Source organism: Cupressus sempervirens, chromosome 10, assembly GCF_028749045.1.
Source record: "Cupressus sempervirens isolate cs-2001-9-10 chromosome 10, ASM2874904v1, whole genome shotgun sequence".
Taxonomy (NCBI): Eukaryota; Viridiplantae; Streptophyta; class Pinopsida; order Cupressales; family Cupressaceae; genus Cupressus; species Cupressus sempervirens.
In genome coordinates this window covers 771,697,490-771,714,241 of record NC_143127.1, presented here as the reverse complement: position 1 = coordinate 771,714,241, position 16,752 = coordinate 771,697,490, and the positions used below count along the sequence as shown (strand labels likewise).

At 40.0% G+C, this 16,752-nt stretch overlaps 1 long non-coding RNA gene across 5 annotated transcripts in view; it reads right to left on the bottom strand.

Annotated features, from left to right (window-relative positions):
* Window positions 1-16,752, bottom strand: part of LOC149536151 (uncharacterized) — an 80,157-nt gene that overhangs the window by 23,962 nt on the left and 39,443 nt on the right. For 2 of the 5 annotated variants that reach the window (XR_016357794.1, XR_016357793.1), the window contains exon 6: window positions 14,419-14,770. The exons of the other annotated variants lie outside the window; for them this stretch is intronic. This is a non-coding gene — a long non-coding RNA (uncharacterized LOC149536151). Of the gene's footprint in view, window positions 1-14,418; window positions 14,771-16,752 lie in introns of those variants that run through there. 5 annotated transcript variants of the gene reach the window in all.

Here is a 16,752-nt window from a genome sequence, read left to right as displayed (position 1 = left end):
AAAGTTTGTCGATCTTTCCATTAGCCTTCAAAATTACATTTATAGGGCCCTTTAGATTTGGCTAGTTACATCGTATGATTACATGTCAGAGCATTTAAAAGAAATTAGCTCAAAATAGGATTGGTTGTTAGTCATCCTTTACAAAACACCAACAGGCGAGGAGAATCGCCATATTTGGCTAAAATAGAGGAAGTGAAGAGAGAATGAAACTTGGTGAAATTCAGATTGAAGAATCATCATGGGAAAAGTTGTGATGCTTCAGTTCTTCTTTGTGGAAATGATTTTATATGCCCTCAATGCATCTAGCACCATCCTTATTTCTTTGACACCTATAATGTAAACATTATCAGCTCTCACCAACCAGTAGCTGTGCTCTTTTGTCAAGTCCTCCACCGTGGTGACTTTAGCTTGGAGCTTATCTGACACCACCTTCAATGTTCCATCAACAGCTACTAGCTCCAAGATCTTGGAATATTGAAAGTTGGCAAGGTTGGTGGATTCCTATATGAATTTTAGGAACTTTACTTCATTCAATCAATGTCCACTAACTACTTGTTTGCAGTTGCATATGATTCAATGTGTAGATCCTTGAGGAATACGTTAATCTTTTCAATTACTTTGTTCACATCCTCATACACACTCTTCAACTCTTGTTCGGCCTTGATTAAGCTTTCCTTTTTGAACTCAATTAATTGCTTCCAGTGAAGCAATGGCACTTTACCAGTCCTAAGGATACCAAGACTGGTGGCAACATCAGTCTTCATGCTTATCACCTCGTGGAGTAGGGCCAATTCACCTGTCAGCTTCTTTGACTTCGTTTGCATTGAGATTTGGTGTATAGATATAGCTTCTCTCAACCTATCCGCATCAAAAATCAGATTGCCAATGTTCTCAATTAGAGGAACTCAAGCTTTCAAATCTTCTATCCATGCTCAACCAATCTACCTGAAATGTCTCTCTTGTTGCAATTTAAACAGCAACTTCTTGTTCACCTCCTCTTTTGGATCAAATGTGCTTGTAGAGACACTATCCATGGGTACTATGGCTAAAGGTCCAAGCATTGCTCTAATGTAATCAATTAATTCCTTATTGGAGACCTTTAGTGTCTCCTTTGCCAACTTCAATTCCTCCAATCTATCTTCGAATCTTATGTTTGTTGATTTCCATATGTTGACCATAGAATCATGTATTGGGGGCCATCTATCAATTGTTTTAATTTAGAAATCATTTAGAGTTAACTCCTCAATTCTTCCCTCCTTTTGAGGTTCAGCTATCTCTACCACTATGTGTCCCATGTGTGCATCTATGGCCAAAGCGGCTTATGTCTTCTTCTTCTTTGCCTTCTGTATTGATGGTTGTGGTCATTGCATAGCCTCTGCAATGAGAATCTTTAGTAGGAGGCTCTCCTCCATTCTTCGTTTCTTTCTATCAATTGTTTCCTCTAACCAAGAGTCGGCTGAGAGGACGTTCAAAGCTGATTGGAGAGCTGATGGATCAAACAACTTCCTAGCCATTGGAGGAGTCTCCTTCATCTTGCTAGAAAAAGGGAATGTCATAGTTGTAGTTACAGAAAGCGTAGGAGAATTACCTTGGTCTGTTGCTTGTGGCTGTTGTGGAGTATCTTGAGCTTGCTGATTGCCATCAAGTCCACCCTCTAGCTGATTACTATCTATGTCCAAGTTGATAACTTGCACCGTGGAGGGGTGTTCACCAGCATATTGCTCCTTCACTTTCTCCTTTTCTTTCTCTGCCTCAACATCTCCATCTTTTCCTTTATTAGGTAGAGAGCCTCCTCCATAGGTACGAGGGATCTGCATGTTCTTTTCTAGAGGATCATTCCCTCCACCAACAGACTATGATGGCCCCACAGAGGTTGAAGTACTAGTTTTTGCGGTAGAAGTGGTCGTTGATGTGGTATGAGCTCCACTTGACACACCTGTGGATGAGCTTGTAGCTATCGTCTACTTCCTCTTGACCCTCGTCCATTCTACCCATTTATTTGTCTATTTGATGATGCCAGCCATTAGAATTTCCATCTTATCCACTGTGGGATCCTTGGGTGGAGTCAACACTATGAGAGTGTCTTTGATCTCATTCTCATAGGTAGAGGACCTCAAGTGATGATCATTGTCCTTGATATCGCTAACATTGATGTTCACATTATACAATTTGACTTCCCCTATAGTGAGCCTAGACCATAACGTTTCTCTAGTCTGCAGCTCAATATAGCAATCAGCCCAGTACTCCTCAATATCAAGCACATGCTTATAGGTGGAGCCGAGTTGTAGATGATCCTTAACATAATTCAATGGATCATATTATGGCCTAATAACTTCATAATCATTCAATTTGATCTTTCCTTCAAAGGCTTCAATTAAATGTCTTGCATCTGACCTAGATGCGCAAGAGTATGGCCCTACAACATTTTGAAAAGGAATTGTCGCCTTTTTAATTGTTGAACACAAGGTATTCACTTCTAGAACTTGTCTACATAACTCGATCAAAACTACCTTATCTTCAGGGTACTTGCGCAATCTCTTTCGAAAGCCATCAAACGCACCAATCCGAATGTAGGAAAACCCTATGAATTGAATGAAACAACACCTGAACTGGGAAATTGCTGAAATTGCCTCTGGTGAAAATCTGTGCTCAAGACACCCCTGTAGCTCTCTACATAGCCTCATAGTGTAGGCATCATTCATCTTAACATATTCTTCATAGCTCTTATCGAGTTGCAAAGAGGGGTGGAATTCATAGACCTTCGTGTCTTCATTGAAATCCTCAATGCTTGTTAGACCTGGCCACAAATGAATAGTTGCTAGGATATATATGAGAAATGATGACACATAAAATTGCTGAAATGCCTTTGTTGAGTTCAGCCAACTACTCAACTCATCGCAAATGATTTGAGCCCAGTCGATGTATTGATCATCTGTACATATCGCTTGAACAAAGAAGAAATGATGCTCCATGAAAATTAAGGATCTCTTGATGTCCTTTGAGTCTAACAATGCAGCTAAGATCTCCACTATCTCTCACTCCATACTGCTTCCAAACAAAATCTTTGGAAGTTTTCTCTTCTTGCTCTTCAATGGTTGGAACCAGGTTGCAAAAATATCAACTCGCCTCCGAGTCTTTTTCTCATTGAACATGGAGTCAGACAAGCCGAAGTCAATGTCACAAAACTTCGCTCTGTCTGAGATACCAAATGTACTTTGCATTAGCCCTTTGTCAAGTGTGATCAGGATTAAATTATCAGGCATTTTGATTTGCCTCGATTTTGCATCATATCTGGCTATGCATTCCTTTATGAGCTTAGGTGCTTGGACGGCCATTGTTAAACCAGTGGCCTCCATGTGTCCACTTTTTTTAAGATTCAGAGTAATTGGATGAATGAGCTGATTGTTGTCTTATGTGCAAGTCTTTGAAATTATAACATCCGAAAGATGTTAGTTCTTGAGCTCACTCACAAATCTAGGTAGGCTGTCAGTTCCACCAATCTTTCTAGCCATTCGCTATATAAGAATAAAAAGGGCTAGGGAAATCGTGCTCAATCATGAAAATATCATAGTTGCCGGATTCGTCCCTTGCTGCCCGGATTCGGGTTCGGGTCCGTACGGGTCCGGATTCGTCCCTGGGTTCGGTTCGGGTCCGGGCAGGGTCCTTAGTTTTGACTGTGGATTCGTCTGGGTCCTTGCTGAAGCGAACCCGGATGAACCCACAGTGAACCCAAGGCTAAAACAACATTAAAGAGTGTATTTTTTTAATTGTTTTCTTATGCAACTCTTAAAGGAACTTAATAAAAAACATTTCACTCATCTAATCCCTTCTGTCAAGGAGGAGGACGATGATATAGCAGCATATGGAACTAGTGGAACCAGTTTGGGTTCCAATGATGAAGATCTAGATATAGTTGCAGTTGGGGATGAAGCCATTGATCCCTCGTTTTGTGATGATCCATTTGACCCTTGAAGGGCATTTGATACTATGATTAGTGATAAATTACTAAAAACTTGTCATCTATCATCATGTTTCAATCTTTATTACTTGATAAACTAGTCTTTCTTTTGCAATTTAGTAATTCAATGTATTATTTGATGAACTAGTCTATGTTTTGCAATTTAGTAATTTAATGTATAATTTTCTTTACAATCATGAAGATAGATTAATCAGCGAGTATTTAATGCTTTTAGATTCAGGTATAAACAGGTTTTGAAGGGACCCGATACCCTTTGGCATTTGGCATTGATCAATGATCAAGCAACAATTGTTCATACTGTGAAATGACCTTGTTTTGCAACTATGCATGTTTCTCTTGTGTGAATGTGTTTATATATATATATATATATATATATATATATATATATATATATATATATATATATATATATATATATATATATATATATATATATATATATACTCACGAACCCACCCACGAACCCAAATGGGGAAATAAAAAATTGCCCGAATCCACGAACCGAACCCCGAACCCGAACCCGTCCCCGAACCCGAATCGGCAACTTAGGAAAATATGCTAGTTATAGTATGCAAAAGCAAAACAACTAATAACCTCATCTTATTGAATTCAAATTCGAACGTTGCACATTGAATCAGCCACAACACACGAGTGAATAATGGCCTGATTATGCAGATCCCTCCTTTAATGGTGTAGCAATCAAATTAACATTTAATTCAATTAGCTAACGAGTTCATTTCGTGCCAAATGCTTTGCTAATAGGAGCCCGTACAGTAGGTTGAACATTTAAGCTCTTCTATAGCACAAAATGAACTTTCTGATTCTATCTTTTAGCACTAGTTTTTGGAAGAGTGGCTCAAGGAGTAAGAATCCGCCCTTTGTTTTCTTATCTCTTTGTTACTGTTCTCCATGTAGCACAAACTGGGAATCTTTGACAAATATTCTGCCCTATAAACAAGCTATGCTTTTCTCATCTTTGCTTTATCGGAGAAGCGCCTCAATAGGTGCTCTTTTGGCGGATGCATAGTCAAAATGATGCATTTCAGACATTGCCTTAATTCGTTTGAATTCTTTCATTTTGACTACATGATTGGTTTGGAGCTAACTTTAAAGTCTCCCAGACATTGCCTTCTTACATTTACATTCAATCAACTAGCACGAACGCACTTTTTCAGAAAACTGCGGGCACTAGCACACTAAGAATTCCCAAAACTCGATATTGATTGGATTCGAATGCAACTAATCTATTTGAATGCACTTTCAACACAAGGCTCCTCTAGGCAACATTAGGAGTTGACGACTCTAAATATACATCTTGAAAACTTCCCCAGATTCCCACTTCGAGAAATAGGGATCGCAGGTACATTAGAGGATATGGCATATTGATAGAGGTCATTTTCCGAAACATCAGTTTCTTTAGCATGCCCCAAAAATTATTCATGGTTTCTTAGTAACTTCCTAACATCTTCAAAGGTGGAATCCTTTCCAAAACACTTTCATAATGTCACCAGATCTCTATCTCTTTGAAAAATGAGATAATGAGCCCGCAATTAGAATACGAAGTAGTTAGAGTAGCTAGATTCCGAAACATCTTTACTACATTAGGAATACTTCACAAACTATTTCTTCATGCTAACCATACTTCTTATTAATCCTAGAATGCAAATCCAACATAAAAGGCTTACCATTCAACTAGATTCATACACTTCGGAAAATTGCCTTTCAAGGTACATTAACGAAGCAGGCAGAGATAGAGGGGAGATCTTTCGAATTGATGAAGATCGCTTTGAAATTGCTTCATCTAATTGATCAATTCACTCAAGATTCCTGCAAATACCTTAGGGGAGAGATCCTGTTGAGATCAACGCTTCAAAACCTTTCCAAATATTGATTTCAGAAAATCAAGTTCATAGCTCCTCAAGGGGCCTTGGCACACTAAAAGAAGGCAACTTACAAAATAGCAGGAGAACATTGGACTTGATATATCAAACTTAGAATGAGCATAGACTGAACACGAATTGATGTTTCAAAGGAGAATTAAGCTTTCTTCTCATCTGGAAAATCGCATCAACATTTGCCCAACCACACCTATATTACCTAGCCGATTGACATTTATATACTTTGTTCAATTCCTGCATGGGCAAGCTTAAAGAAATAGATGAGAAGGAAAGCCACCTAACGGCTATCTAGACTTGGACATAGACTGATCTGCATTGATTTAGCACCAAACTAAAAGCGAAAAATAGCAAGACTGAAAATCTAGCAACACATCTTGAGGTCTTTCATTACAATCAATATTGTTGCTTGGGAGACATTAGGTGTTGGAGTTTAAGGTAATTTGTTTTGCAATTAAGCACATGTTCACATTAGGATTTTTGCATCCAACAATCATAATCTACGTGAGTTGTTTCTACATTTTCAAATGCCAGTTATCTGCTAGGAGTTGGAGTTTTCCATGTTACCAGGCAAGTGATATATCTCAAAGTTGGCAGCTTATCTACCTGCAAAATTAAGCCCTTACTACAGCTCGTTGGTGGATTGAATTGGAAAAAAAACTAGGCGCATAAACTGGTGATTGCTTGAACAATTGGGAGGTTGATTGGCTGTGTAAAGCCCTGTTTATTTGATAGTGTAGAGAGCCATCTTTGGCGTCACCTTCGACTGTTGCGGCTCAATGTTTAGGGCCTACAATTCTGTGATATTTGGTCAACTTTGTTCATTGATAGATCAATTCTAGGTTCACACTATTATCATTCTAATTCTTTATGCATTTGCAGCATTGAATTGATCAAGCTTAAATTATATCTTGTTCAAGTTCCATCTTGTCATATTGAATGTTTCATCGGTTCATATTTCAGTAATTTAATTTTCTATATACATATATTTGCAAAAACACACAAACAAAAAACAACATGAAAAAAAACTTTGCACTTTGTCAACTTAGCAAGAGGATATCAAACCATTAATTAAAAGAGAAAACCAAGTGGAGTTAGGATGCTTTGTACTTTTAACTGAACCAAAAGAGATAAACGGAGTTTAGGTCAAGGTCTTATTTGTTTATTGTCTGCCGACTGGATGGTCCCGGCGGTGTTTCTGTAGCTAACGGAATGATTGTTGTTGGTGTTTTGTATTTTGTAGCCGACGAGTAAATAGTTTGTAGCGGACATAATGTTTGTGGCCGACGGACTCCTTTGGGAAGGTTCGGCGAATAGTATTTATATCCCGTCTGGGATCATTGTAAAGCATCTTCTATCTTCTATTACTCATCTTATGGAGCATAATGTATGTCTGGCATATGCGAATATAATTCTGCTATTCTGTTCCATTGTCTGTATGCGTTGATTTCTTTACCAGTACGGTAAACATTTGGCGCAGTTGCCTTATGAACCTGGAAGGTGGGAGGAATGAAGATTAATGCCAAATCAACTTAACAAGGATCGGAATAAGGTCAAGGGAAAAGATGGAATCCGTACTGCGCAAGAGAATTTAATTTTGGCATAGCAAGCCAAACGCCGACGGAGATTCCAGAAGATTGCCGACGGAAATAGAAGCGCGGAGGAATTGTTGGAGAAGACTCGACAGCGGATGGAGTTGGTGGAAGAAGCACGGGAGGAGTTCTTGAATTTGTGTTCGCCGACGGAAGAGAATTCACATGGAAGAGCATCGACTCACACGGCTCAGAGTGTCGAGGGAGCACGAGCGTGGAGTGACCTCTTCGTCCGGGATACACTTTCGCAGGAGACATTCAGAAGATCCTTTTTCTTCACCAAAGTTCGCAGTTGTTGAGTTCGTCGGTCTGGGAGAGCAGTCCGCCGGTGTGGGAGTGCAGTCCATCGGTGTGGGAGTGCAGTCCGCCAATGTGGGAGAACAGTCTGCTGGTGTGGGAGAGCAGACTACCAGTGTGGGAGTGCAGACTGCCGATGAGGGAGACCAGTCCGCCAGTGCGGGAGTGCAGATCGTCGGTGTGGGAGTGCAAAGCCACGGTGTGGGAGTGAAGAGCGGCAGTGTTGCAGGACCGAGCAACGCCTGTTTACAAAAACCAATCATGATGGCTAGATCGAAAGAGAAACCGCCAAAGTTCAATGGCGATGGTATGGCCGATCCCATTCAACATTGCAAAACATGTGAAACGATTTGGAAGGTAAATGGGATAATTGATGAAGATGATTGGATGAGGCAATTTCCAGCCACCCTACGAGGCGTAGCAATTGATTGGTTCACTGATACAGATCCACAAAAGCTAAACAGTTGGGATAACATTAAAAAGGAGTTTCTGGCAGAATTTAAACTGTTGCGGGATGATAATAAAATTGTAGCAGAGATCTTCAATACTAAGCAGGGGAAGAACGAAACCATCTGCGTTTACGCCAGGAAATTAAAAGACTTGATAAACAAAATGGAAAGTAAGCCGGCAGACAGACTTCAGAAAAGATGGTTCGTGGAAGGCCTACGCTCGAAGTTGCAGAGGAAAATGAAAATTGTGCCACCGTCGTCATACACGGAAGCTTATAACAGAGCATTGGACCTCGAAAGTGAGCAAAAAACAAAGAAGAAGAACACCAGCTCATCTGATTCTGATGACGATGAGCCTGCCGGAGAAGATAGTAGCGACGATGAAGGCAGTAGCAAGAAGGTCCGCGCTTTACAGAAGGACATGATTCGCATGATGAAGGAGTTTAAAAACATGCAGAAAGAGCCAAAAGGCAGTGAACTGTGATGCACGGAGTGTAAGACTGACGGTCATACTAAAGGATCGTGTCCAAAGAACCAATTTTGTGACATTTGTCAGATCATGTGCCATTCAACAAAAGAATGCCCCTTTAACATGAAGACAAGAGGATCTCCGCAGGTGCTTCTTACACAGGAGGCTTCCCCGTCAAGCAGTAGCGGAAATACGAATAGCGCAGGTGCCACATCCGGAGGGTACAGGAATAATAACAAAGGGCAAAATAAAAACAATGCGAACAATAACAATAATAATGGGAGCCGAAGTCGAACCCAGTATGATGCAAACGGACGGCCGATTGTTCAATGCCGAGCATGTAATTTGTGGGGTCATTTTGCACAGGATTGTACAGCGGCAAGCACACTGAAATTATTATGCAGATGGTGCGGACACGGTGACCATGAAGATGCCAAGTGCGCAAAGTCTGGAGTAAACTTGATCATTGTTGGCACAGATGAAGAGGAGGTTCTCGCAATTACGAGGAGGCAAGCAAAACTGCCGGCGGAGGAAAAAAGAACATTGGAGGAAGCGCAAATGGAAATTGGAAAGGCATCATCGGCAGGAACATCTCAGTTGAAGGACATCACCGACACCTTGGCAAGGAGCTTCGCAGAACAAAACATTGTACTACAGATCTTACAAACAGAGATACCGGTCAAGATAAGTGACCTCCTCACAATGCCCCAGTTACGGATGGCCATTCTGAATCATACACCGTTTTCAAAAGCAACAGAGGACACAGGAAGGGACAGTAGGGAAGTGATGACAACAGACCCAATGCTCCTGGCACTCACATCCGGACGGCATCCGGCGGTCGTCGAGATGGGGATTTTGGAAAATGTTCTGACAAACACAATTGTTGACGGAGGGTCCGGCGTGAATGTGTTGCCGCAGGATACTTGGAAGAAGTTGGGAAAGCCGACGCTGTGGCCACCTACATTCCAGTTGCTCACGGCGGACCAACATGAGATCAAACCGTTAGGAACCTTGAGGGCGCTACCAGTAACCATTGGTACGCAACCATTTTTATTGGATTTTGTAGTCATTCCATTGAAAAGAAAAGGATATGATGCTATTCTGGGACAGAATTGGTTGGTGCAAACAAAAGTAAAACATGATTGGAAACGAAATACCCTATCAATGGAGCGCGGAGGCAAAAGATTCATAATTGACTTGCGCACACAAATGGTAGGTGAGGAGGCAGCATTGTTAGACTCAAAAGGTGAAGGCGACAATGACGACAAAAGAAATGACGATGAAGGAAAAAGGAGAATGGAACTGAATGACGAAGGAGTATTGACACTAGGAGGAGGATCAAATGATGACGACCTAGACTCGATGAATGGCCTTTACCACTGGCAGATAGAAGACTACGAATTGTTTCCGAGTTGTAATATGCTAAGGGTCGATGAAGGTGAGAAAAAAGAGGAAAATGAGTGTCTGAAGGAATACAGAGCAGCGGAAGAAGGAAAGGCGGTTAGCCCTGAAGCTAAGGGGAAGAACATACAGTCCAAACCTAGAAAAAAGAAAGACCCCACCATTCGGTACATGGTGAATGGACTGCACAAGAAGAAAAGAAGGCATCACACCATAAAATTACTTGAAGGGTACTGACAGCAAAGAAATAAGCTAGATGCGCGACGATTGCAGGCACAGTGGGCGACGGAGGTGACACAGAACAGACGTAAGGCCAGATGGGTTGGACTAATATCAAATCCGAGAGGTTGACGATAATGGAGCGATCAAATTGTCAACCTCGCACAGCAAAGAGATACCTCACGCAGTCAACGAATCTTACCGTGCCAAGAAGATGTCGCCGTCGCCGTCGCCGTCACAGAATGATCAGATGATTCCCTTGTTGTCGTCGTTGCAGAATGGCGACGCCTGGAGGCAAAATTGAGGTGCTGTTTTTTATTTATTTTATTTTTGTCAAAAAAAAAAATTGAAAAAAAAAATGAAAATAAATAAATAAATAAAATAAAAAATTCTAAAAAAAAAAAAAAAAGAAAAGAAGAAAATTAAAAAAAAAAATAGTAAAGTCCCGCGGGCAGATGCAGATGTCTGCAGACTGTCCCGCGGCAGATGTCCGCAGACTGTCCCGCGAGTGGCTCTCGCGGACATGTCCCGCGGGTAGCTGTCTGCAGACTATCTTGCGGGTGGCTCTCGCGGACATGTCCAGCAGGTAGCTATCCGCTCTCCCGCGGGAGGTCTTCCGTAGCGTGATCTATCTATTATCTTCCCACGGAGTTCTTCATCGAGCGCTGACGAAGTTGTCCGCATCTCTCAGCAGAGTCTTTTCACATTTTCCCACAGACTGCCCCATGGCTTTGCATTTTTTTCCAAGTGCGTTAGCTCTGCGGTTTCTGGAGAAGCCCGAATTAAATGCGATTTCCAACAAGAAATTTCGAAGGAATAGATTGTTTTCATTGTTGGAAGAATTGTTGAGCTTCTCATTGCCGAAGGAGTTGTTCCAACAAAAGATTGTTGGAGTTTTGTTTCTCATTTGTGGAGGAGAGATTGTTGAGTTTGTGTAGAAGATGGGTGTGCGGGGTTTTCTAAAATTTAAATTAAAAAAAAAAAACGACGACAGATTCAAGTTGTTCGGAATGAGTAGCAGATGATGCCACAGGGAAGGGGAAGCATCAGTGGTTGCCAGAAAGAGTGTACAATCGGTAGAAAATGACAGAAATGTTGTGTTCCGTGCAGTTTTGTGTGGGTTTCGGAGTGCTAATTTGGTCTTGGCGCTGCCCCAAGACCCTACAGGGGTGCTGCCCCTCGACCCCACCGGGGGCGTTGCCCCCTGGACCCCCAGTCATTGCGGATATTAGTCGTGGGAGTCTGACCAGTTGAGAAGACTTGAAGCTGCTGCAAGCATGGAGTGTCTATGTACCAGAGGCACTAGGAGTAGGTGTTGGCCAAGAGGCTGTCTTGGTGGATGCATAGAGAGCTCGGGAGGAGTGGGTCATCCAGAAGGTAGTACAGCGACACTTAGCTCAGTGGACCCAGTGTTGGAAACAGAGAAAGTAGCACGGGTGGCTATCAAGGTCAGCTTGAGGAGATAGTATTGTGTTAGCAGAGGCTACAAATGTAACGGGATGAATATGGAAGTGATGTGACAGAAGCAGATTTTTCTTGTTGTAGTCACTCGGATAATGTATTTTGTTTGTTAATTTGTCTCAGATATTTTGTAATTATCGTCCGGAGACGACTTTTCTTTTTAGGGGGATGGTGTCAGCCGACTGGATGGTCCTGGCGGTATTTCTGTAGCCGACGGAATGATTGTCGTTGGTGTTTTGTATTTTGTAGCCGACGGGTAAATAGTTTTTACCGGACATAATGTTTGTGGCCGACGGACTCCTTCGGGAAGGTTCGGCGGATAGTATTTATATCCCATCTGGGATCATTGTAAAGCATCTTCTATCTTCTATTACTCATCTTATGGAGCATAATGTATGTCTGGCATATGCGAATATAATTCTGCTATTCTGTTTCATTGTCTGTATGCGCTGATTTCTTTACCAGTACGGTAAACATTTATTGCATTTATCTTCATTATTATTAATTCTCAATCTTATCTTCATAAGACTTAAAAAAAATCTAACATATATTTAGAGAAGGGAATTTGAGGATAGGTCGCCTTAGTAATTTACGTCCTTAAATTGATTCAATCAATGTTTGGGATATTATTGCACCCTCTCCTAGCCATGGTCTAAATCATGTCAAAAATAAGATAAGGTAATAATCCTGCCCTTTTTAGATGATGTGATAAAAATTGTCATTGACACAATGGCACTTACTCGTGTTTGTATTCCTCATATTTAGAACCTAAGGCAAGAGATTATTGCTTCCTACTTGACAATTCTTGGCAAAAAATCTGCTCTCTACTTTTTTTGTCAAGAACAGTAATGGTTGTTGGTTAGTTTCTCATCCTACCCTTTTCTACCTTCTTACTTTGATTTTGTAAGTTATGGCCTTCAAGAGAGGAGACTTGTTATTGACAGAGCCTAAAGACTTTGAAAGCATTAAACATGATAAAAAGGTCAAGTCAATCCTCGCAAGAGAAAACGCATCTCCCTAGATTGAAGGACTGGAAGGTTCTAACACTTTGATTTTACTATAATTGTTTGATTTGAGGAAAGACAAATTTATTTATGAGAGGAATTCCTTCCAAATCTCCAGAAATTGATAGAAACACCTATGGTCTCTCTCTAGAAGGGTTTTATATTCCAAATAAGGTGAACAAGAATTATAAACATGGCATGAATAGATTTCCTAAAGTGACAAGAAGGTTAGTAGACTACAAAGTGTGTTAGACAAAGATAATTTATTTATTGTCTACAAGCAACTTGTTGAGGTTCTAATGAGGTCCCCAAAATGAAATATCAACCCTTTCTTCAGAACATTAGTCTATCTTAAGTATAGAGAATCATAATGTGAAGTCCTCAATGTTATTAAATAATTTAGTTTTATAATTTTGTATGTCTGGCCATTAAATTTACTTTATTATCTTGCATCCACTTTTTATTTTCATTGAGATCGGCGTGTGTTGGTTGTGATAGCAATCTTTGCAATCCTTCGAGAAGTCTCTCTAAAGCCATATATAAGGTTGGATTGGTTGTGCAGGTATTCAAATTTGATATTTTCTTTTTTATGTGTGAACTACTAGTTGGAGTTCAGTTCTCTTCCATTTTCGACGTGAAAGACCCTCTTCGATTGGCAGCCATACTTTCTATTGGAGTAACTCATCACCCTATTGTGCTTTGCTCTCAGTCCAAGATCATTGTAATATGAAGTTTTATCATTATTGAATCGAATCTAAATTTCTATTGTTGGTGTGAACTTGTGGAAATCTTGGCAATTCCATTTTGTATGGTTATCATCGTACACCCTAGCTAAGAGGAACATTGGTTGTATGGCCTAGTGGTACATACCGTATGGGTGGGATGAATTCTACCATGTGACATCCTTGGGGACACATCATTGTCCGAATAGAACCAAGTCCACTACACGGCATCCTTAGAGGCAAAACACGGTATGAAGAAGTCTAGCCAGGCAAGGCACGAAATCATTCTATTGTATTGGCCATACGAAGTTTACTATAATTTTGTGCCATAATTTTAAGGGATACCAAGACCATCATTGTGTGTGTTGGATTGTTGTGTAAAGCAGTTGGTGTTGTGTGTTGGATTGTTGTGTAAAGCAGTTGGTGTTGTGTGTAGTGGACCTATTCTCCTATTCTCCGTACGTCTATATGACACTGTGAGGACCCCATTGGCAGCAAGCAAAAGGTCACACAAGTATTCCAAGTGTAGAAGATTGTACACATGGAATATGTCTTTCATCCTATCCAAGGTCAGGAACATTAAAGATAATCCATAAACTAAATCATTTTAGGATCTTGATTTTTGACCTCCAAGCTTCCATTATTGTTCATCTTCCAAAGCTCATCGTCTAATTCCCCACCCAATACATCATCTAATCTCAATTCAAAATCCACATTAAAATATTGCGAACCGGTTTGACCAAATTGTTACGGTAGTTAAAGCATCTATATTAAAGCCCATTCCTCAAATTATATCATTTAATCCAATCCCTATAATCCCCTTTCATCCATGCCGTCCAATCAAAAAACTTATATCCATATCCTGGTTCTGTTACCAAAATTTCACACATGCTGAATTTTACTTTAAGTAACATCACTGAAAACGTTGCAAAAGAAAGTATTCATTTTCTATTTATTTTATCATCTTGCAATCATTTATGAAACCATGCACAAAAGAGATGCAATGTTCATTGTATAGATCATCACTGATATGTACAATTTTCATTTTTACAATATAAAATGAATTAACATGCTGATTAGAGAAGACCTCACACAAGCCGTGAGTCTAACTAGCTAGGTTTCTTTTATAAAGAAATGCAAAAACAGAAATACATATGCACGAAAGAAATAGTGATAGAGATAACCAGTCATTGCATGTTGCTTTGACTGGTTATAAACTGGATATGTGTTCCCAAGATCCCTGCCGCACTTGTCCAGCTCCGAGCTCCACGCTCTCCAGCAGTTGCAAAAAACAAAAACATAAAGCAACTGATGTTAGATCCCGAGGGATCTAAGCAATGACTACCTACCTCTACGACTACATATTCTATCTGTCAATGCATTCTGTCATGAAAGAAAACAAGCAATGATATTGGCTTTTAGTGCTGAAAGAAATAAAACCATTTGTGAGTGTCACGAGCCCGTGCTCGAACCTCATAAGATATGCAGCAGAATAGAAAAGATGAACAGACTAACAAATCTGTATTATGAACTTATCTATGAACATGTGCAACAAGCAAACAGGGGTACTGAGGATGTTGTTTGCATCTTGTTTTCAGCAAAAATGACAAGTACCTCAAGTATAAATTGTATTTTACAGCAAGTCAATTATGTTTTGAACATTGAAAATATCTATTCAGAATTTTCCATCCACAATGGAAATAGCAAAGTTTGGCAATCAACGAGAAACATCAAGGGGTTTTGATAGTAGGGCAACGGAAATCAGATGAGGTATTTCTTAAGCAATGTGATCAATGTGATCAATGACTACCTACCTCTATGAACAGAATAGATGAACAGAATAGAAAAGATGAACAGACTAACAAATCTGTATTATGAACTTATCTATGAACATGTGCAACAAGCAAACAGGGGTACTGAGGATGTTGTTTGCATCTTGTTTTCAGCAAAAATGACAAGTACCTCAAGTATAAATTGTATTTTACAGCAAGTCAATTATGTTTTGAACATTGAAAATATCTATTCAGAATTTTCCATCCACAATGGAAATAGCAAAGTTTGGCAATCAACGAGAAACATCAAGGGGTTTTGATAGTAGGGCAACGGAAATCAGATGAGGTATTTCTTAAGCAATGTGATCCTCATAAAGCATGTACAGATAGACAGCTACAGCAGAGTTTAGCAACATGTGAAATCATTAATCAGTTCAAGATAGAGGACTTTGGCACATTAATTGCTGCATGGAAGCTTTCACAAACGAATTAAACATAAAGGAGCAGAAAAACATGATTGGTAACGTCTTCAGAATGAAATGCCAGGGGCATTGCCATCCTGATTAGGATGACAAGGTGCCAATCGTAGCAATGACAAAAACATAGGTAATGTCCATCAGGATACTTGAAAATGCAGCATTATATAAAGTTTCAAATTTATTTCTGAGGTTGATTATGGGCTGATACATCCGAATAACAGCTTCAGTTGGATTAGAAACACAAAGGATGTACAACCTAGGAGCCATGAGACTATATAATAGGTGAAACAAATGACAAGCAGGGGAGCATCTTTTAGCATACATGTACACAATCAGGAGGAACTTATTACAGTTAATTGTGTTGCCTTTATCACAATAAATTATGATTATGATGTGCCAACAAGTGAAGCTACAGTTTCTTCCTGCCACTCGTCCATAAGGAGCAACAAAGGGACGGTTGCCTGCAGTTGTGAGACAGAGGCTTGCTAAGGTTGCAATATTATCAATGAACCAAGGGAAAATATCAAATAAATTGATTGATCGTCTTATGAACATTGTTGGCAATACAATACAGGTTAACATATTAAAGAGGTATTGCAAAACCCAAAGGAGAATTGAACAGTTTTCAGCTTCAGAGAGAAAGACAAAGCATGGCTAACGAATTCCTACCATTCAGGTTTTAAAGAGTAAGAAATCAAACAGCCCCATAAAAGAGTTATAGAAGGTGTCATCTTTGGATACCTCAAACGTTTTGCTGCAGAGATTAACCAAAGCCGACACCCTCATATTAAAAGGAAGAAATTTGTATGTTATGATCTGCATGAGAAACCCGACCTGGTTCTTGTTCCAAAGCAAGAGGTATTACAAAGTCCATATCCCTTCAAGAAACAACTTCCAGCAAAAGCCCATGACGGATTCAGATAAAGAAAACCCTGCAGGCGACATTAGAATTGTGCATTTGACCATGGAATACATAACGATGGTGGAACAACAATGAAATCTGAATGCAAAAA